The sequence below is a fragment of the Sciurus carolinensis genome, chromosome 13 (assembly GCF_902686445.1).
Source record: "Sciurus carolinensis chromosome 13, mSciCar1.2, whole genome shotgun sequence".
Taxonomy (NCBI): Eukaryota; Metazoa; Chordata; class Mammalia; order Rodentia; family Sciuridae; genus Sciurus; species Sciurus carolinensis.
In genome coordinates this window covers 13,584,216-13,590,547 of record NC_062225.1, presented here as the reverse complement: position 1 = coordinate 13,590,547, position 6,332 = coordinate 13,584,216, and positions in this window count along the sequence as shown.

Sequence of the window (6,332 nt, the reverse complement as noted above, 5' to 3'; positions counted from 1 at the left end):
TGGGAAGCAGAGGGTGGGAGTGGAGAGAGACAATATGAACCCTTAAAGCATACGCACAGTGACCTACTTCACCCATGTTATCATCCAATATAGTAATCCCTTCAAATGTTTAGCCCATAAAATGGATTAATCCACTGGTTGGTTGATAGCGTTCATAATGTAATCGTGAACTTTCAGGCAACCCCTTGTATCAAAACTATAACAAATACAAAATGGTGCAGCCACTTTAGAAAACTGCTTGGCAGTTCCTCTAAGGGTTAAACATTTTACCCCATGAACCAGAAATTTTACTCCTAGGTACACACCCAAGAAGAATGAAAACATGTGCCCATAAAAGATTCCATACGGATGTTTGTTGAAGCTTTATTCATAATAGACAAAAGTGGAAACCACCTAAATGTCCATCCAGGGATGAGTGGCTAATCAAGATGTGATACATCCTTATAATGGAATGTTGGCCAATAAAAGGAGTGTTTACTAGAGGCTGGGGAAAAGTGGGGAGCGGGCTGACCCACTGTGCATCTGGGTTTCTTTTGGGGTCATAAGAATGTTCTAAAATTAGATCACAAGTCTAAAAACTATTGATCGTACATATTACATGGGAGAATTTTATGGAATGTATGTTATGTCTTTAAAAGAGATTCAAGTTAAAGAATGTGCTCTGGTAAAGAACTCAAAACACTCTACACCAAGAATACAAATAACCCAATCAACAAATGGGCTAAGGATATGAACAGATGCTTCACAGAAGAAGATCTACAAGCAATCAACAAACATATGAAAAAATGTTCACCATCTTTAGTAATAAGAGAAATGCAAATCAAAACTACACTAAGAGTCCATCTCACCCCAATTAGAATGGCGATTATCAAGAATACAAGCAACAACAGGTGTTGGAGAGAATGTGGGGAAAAAGGTACACTCATACATTGCTGGTGGGCTGCAAATTAGTATGGCCACTCTGGAAAGCAGTGTGGAGATTCCTTAGAAAACTTGGAATGGACCCACCATTTGACCCAGCTATCCCACTCCTTGGCCTATACCCAAAGGACTTAAAATCAGCATATTACAGAGATACAGCCACATCAATGTTCATAGCTGCTCAATTCACAATAGCCAGACTGTGGAACCAACCTAGATGTCCTTCAATTGATGAATGGATAAAGAAACTGTGGCATATATATACAATGGAATATTACTCAGCTATAAAGAATAATAAAATTATGGCATTTGCAGGCAAATGGATGAAATTGTACAATATCATGCTAAGTGAGATAAGCCAATCTCAAAAAACCAAAGGATGAATGATCTCGCTGATAAGCGGATGATGACACATAATGGGGGGTGGGAGGGGGGCAAGAATGGAGGAAGGAGGAACTGTATAGAGGGAAAAGAGGGGTGGGGGGAAGGAAAAAATAACAGAATGAATCAAACATCATTACTCTATGTAAATGTATGATTACACAAATGGTATGCTGTTATTCCATGTACAAATGGAAACAACATGAATCCCATTTGTTTACAATAAAAATAAATTTAAAAAAATAATAAAATATTTAGACAAAAAAAAATAAGAATGTGCTCTGGGTCAAGTTTTTGGTCATTGTTTCTCAGGAGAGCTGTTTCTCTTCTCCAATCTTCTCAGCAAATTTCCTTTTTCTTCTCCGGGGGAGGAGGGACAGAAGGTGCTGCTCTTTGGTTGTTCTGTTTTATGGTGAGGAGGGTTTGCTTGTAGAATCCCCAGTCTGGGTGAGTCATAGCGTTTGACTACTGTCCACTTTGCCCTGAAGTCAGCAAAACTGAAGTTCAAACTTGCATTGATTAGAGAGAGCAGCCTCCACTATGTCCCACACTGTCTTGTGACCTGGGCTCTTTTGTGTCCTCCAACTCTCTTGATCCCTTTAAAACACACACTCGCACACAAACATGCACACACACACACGTCGGGAACCAATAACGGTTTTGAATCCCTTCATCACTTAAAATTCGTGGCCATTAACTTCTAGGGGGACATTGAACTGCCCACTTCTCTGATTCTCTTGCCCTTCTAGAAGTTTCATGACTTTTCTTTCTCCTGCTTTCTTCAGATCTCTTTTCAAATTACACCTTGTGAGAAAGGTCCTGCTTGGTCTTTTTAAAGAGCAACATTCACCAGGTGTGGTGGTGCACACCTGTAATTCTGGCTACTTGGGAGGCTGAGGCAGGAGGATTGCAAGTTGGAGGCTAGCCTCCATGACTTAGTGAGACCTTGTCTCAAAATAAAAAAGTTATAAATGGCTACAGATGTAGCTCAATGGTAAAGTGCTTGCCTAACAGTGCAAAACCCTGGGTTCAATCCCCAGTACCACACATACACACAAAAAGTAACACCACATCCTTATCACCCTTTCACTCTCATACCTAAGATACTTTGCTCTTGTTTATTAGTTCAGTGTTGGTCTTTCCCTACTGGGAACATAAGCTCCATATGAGCAGAGATTTGCCTGTTTTATTCACGGATGATTGGTAGTATTTAAAGTGTACCTAGTGAAAGAATAAATACATAATTTTGGAGCACACTGCTATAAATTTTAGATCAAATATGTTTCTGGAGACTCTCCCTGCTGCCAGAATGTTAGTGGGCTTCCAACTTATCATCAGGAGTGAAAATTTATGTTCCAAGATCTATGTGGGTGTAGTTATTTTTACCCTGAAGAGAAGGGTGATGTGCCTCTTTTTGTAAGCACCACTTTAACAATCAGTGATATGCCCTGGGGAGATTTCTGTCTCCACAGGGTCTCCTCATTACTCTCTTTTCAAATTACTATTTCAGAAAACACTTTTGCAGGTATGCATACCTGAGGAACCGATGTTTGTTTCACGTCAAGTTCAGTTGCCTGTAGTGCGGTGCCGCAATAAGGTCACAGCTGATAATACCATGGTGGCAGCTACGGAACCTGTACAGAAGTTTAAGGTCTCGCCTCCACCTGATGATCTTGAGCAGGCCACTTCCACGAGCCTGTGTGCCTAACACAACAATTCAGATAATGATTTAGATGTGAGTTTGAGTGAGCTGAACTTGATAAGGTGTGTGGCGCAGTGACTGGAACAGCTCCAGTTGGTGCACACCACCTGGTGTCCACCCGTTAATAGTGTCTTCTCCTTGACTCAGCTTGGCCATCACTTGCCAATGACTGGAGCCAATGGCACAAGAACTCATTTGATGCAAGCACAAGAGTGACAATGTATTTGTATTTTTCCACTTCTGTGTTCTTGGAATGCTGTTCTACCATGAGGACATGCTCAGGCTTGCCTGCTAGAGGGATGTGGGCCAAGTCACCCCAGTCTAGGCATCTGAGACCAGCCAGCTCCTAGTAAACTTGCCAGGGACCTCAATGACTGAGCCCAGCTGAGATTCATTAGGTCAAGACCAGATCAACAGAAATATCCAAACCTACCTGTGGATTGGTGAAGAATAGTAAGTAAATAGAGGTTGATTTAGGCCATTGAGGATTAGTTTGTGTTGCTGCAATAGCAAACCTACCCATGAAACCTACCCATAGTGAAAGCAGAAAACAAGTTTTGCAACTTGCTCTGTGAATTTTTGCTTTTCTGGCTCTTGGATAAAAATTCAATTTTAAGGTATGAGATAGGAAGATTGTTCCTATTTGTGTTCAAATAAGAGGAAATCATCTCTGTTCAGTAATTAAAATGTCCAGTCCAGTGTAATAATCAAAATGCTAAACTGAATTAACAATAAAAGCTTCTCCTCTCTCCTGGCTGAGAACATCTGTAAGACTTAAGGCCTGTGGTGGGAGAGACTGATGTGGCTGGATTTTCTCTCTTCTTGCTTGGCCTCCTGCCTGAGCTCATGGGGCCAGGGGCAGTTGGGAGCTTACAACAAAGATACATCTATATGGCAGGTGAAATTCTGTCCACACCAGTGCTCGTAGATCCTGGTGGCTTTTCAAACCTGGCTTACTTTCTCTTGGAAGTCTTCTGGGTATTATTTACCCCTTCTCCCACCAAGAACCTCCAGTCCAATCCTCATCATGTAAGCAGTTCTTTTATTTTTTAAGACACATGTTCATCCATGATATATGTTAAAAAAAGAAATCGAATCAATGAACATACTACACTTATATGGTCATTCTCCAGACCAAGAACAGGAGCATAAATTCATTTGAGTTGCTATAAGGACATAGCTGACTAAGGTGTTAGTCACTGTGACCAAAACACCTGACAAGAACAACTTAGAGGAGAACAGATTAACTTTATCTCACAGTTTCAGAGTATTCAGTCCATGGTCGACAAGTTCCAAGGCAGAAACATGATGGAAGGACGTGATGGCGGAACATTGCTCAGTTGATGGCAGATAAGAAGCAGAGTGAAACAGCAGTGAGCCAGGGACAGAGTCCTCAAGGCCATGTCCCCAGTGACCTACTTCTTCCATCCATGTCCCATGTGTCTATCATTTTCACCACCTCCCAGAATGATTAATTCATCACATGGATTAATTCACTGATGAGATCAGAGCCCTCGTGAGTCAATCATTTCACCTCTGAAACTGCTGCGTTGCCTGACATAAGAACTTTTGGGGGGATATTGCAGTTCCAAATCATAACAGCATGTGTTTTTAGGCCTAGTATAAGTTCCTTGAAACCCAGTCATATGCCATCCTCTTTGGCTTAGTTAAAACTCCCCCTTCCTATGCAGGTGTTTGCCATATAGACAGCTTGTTCCTCATCTCACTGACCCAATGAAACCCAACACTTTCCACAGCTGCTGACCACAATAAATCCTAAGGGTCAGCACTGTAGTTGTGTAAATGAGCCCCCTTCACCTTGTCACCAGTGTTTAAACTAGCCAATCACGGTCTTATGGAAAACCTTAAGGGACTCCATAAGGGCACACCTCCAGACTTTCCATTGATCTCCTGACTATGGCATTCCTAGCCTCTCTAGGGGTCTGTAAGAAATATATTTCTTCTGCTTCATGCAGTTTGGTCTTACCTTCACTTCATTTCTCACCTGAGTACACCTGAACCTAACTCTTACCTCTATATCCCACATCTCTTAGAGAGTGGCTGTCTTGGCTTACCACCATTCAAGATCAAGTCAGAAATCATAACAATAGAAATCACAGCTGTTCAAGCTGCAGATGGAGCTCAGTGGTGGAGCACCTGCCTAGCCTGCATGAGGTCCTGGGTTCAACCCCAGCACTGCAAAAAAATCAAACAAAAAAATCACAACAGTTCCAGAAGCCTCCCCGTCTCTGTTATTACCTATCCTCATCCTCCATCCTAACCTGAAACCCTACAGGTTGCTTTCTGTGATAAATCTGGGCATTCAAGAACAGAATGTCCAGAATGACTCAGCTAGCTCTTAGCTAATCAGTTTACCCCAAAATATGCAAACAAAACCACTGTTCCCAGACTTGTAAATCCTGTTGTTGCTTTTATTCCATGACTCAGTCCATCAACTGTCTGCTTACACCTGAGCAAACAAAATACATGCAAAGGTATGAACCGCAAGAAAAGAATCAGTGTCTCCACATTATTCTTTGACCAGGAACTACTCCTTCCCAATCGCTCAAGAAATGAGAAAATTGAATAAATGTAATTGTAAAGGACTCTAAAATATTATTTTTAAACCATAAACATGAATAGTTCTTAATGAATCTAGGGACAGACTGTTCCTTTGTTTTCTTAAAATTTCTAAGCATTCAGGGAAATTAAATTTATTTTGTAGGAAATCTAATTCATTTCATATGTGAATGTAAATGTAATTTAGTTCACTTCATATGCAATATGAGATCAATAAAATATTCTATATTCTTTCCATTTTTACTGGAAATCATGTTAAGTGTGAATTTTTAAATTCCTTTTAAATATCGTAGTTACATAAAAATGTAATAATGTAATAATGATGGAGTCTTCATTTCAGCATATTTAGGCTTTTTGCTTCAAAAAGAGAACTAAAAAGTGATTCAACACACAGGACATTGGCCTTTGTTGCAGACATTTTTGCATTCCAAATGTTCCCTCATTTTAAGAGAATGGGAATGGCGAACCAAAGGCATTTAACATACCAGTGAGTGAGCATAACAGAACTATTAAATTCTGTGCCTCATTGCCTGAGGGATCTTTCTCCAAAATCTGTTTCCACCGGGTCTGTACTAAGGGGAAGAACAATATTACCATTGGTACTTTATTGTTCGTACCAGTTTGTATTCTTCAAACTTTATCTTTCTCTGGAGACTTAATTTATTGTTTCTTACTCCCAAACAAGATTTCTCAAGTTTCTCTTCTGTTCAGTCACCAAATAGAAACATTTGGAAAGACCCGAAAGAAA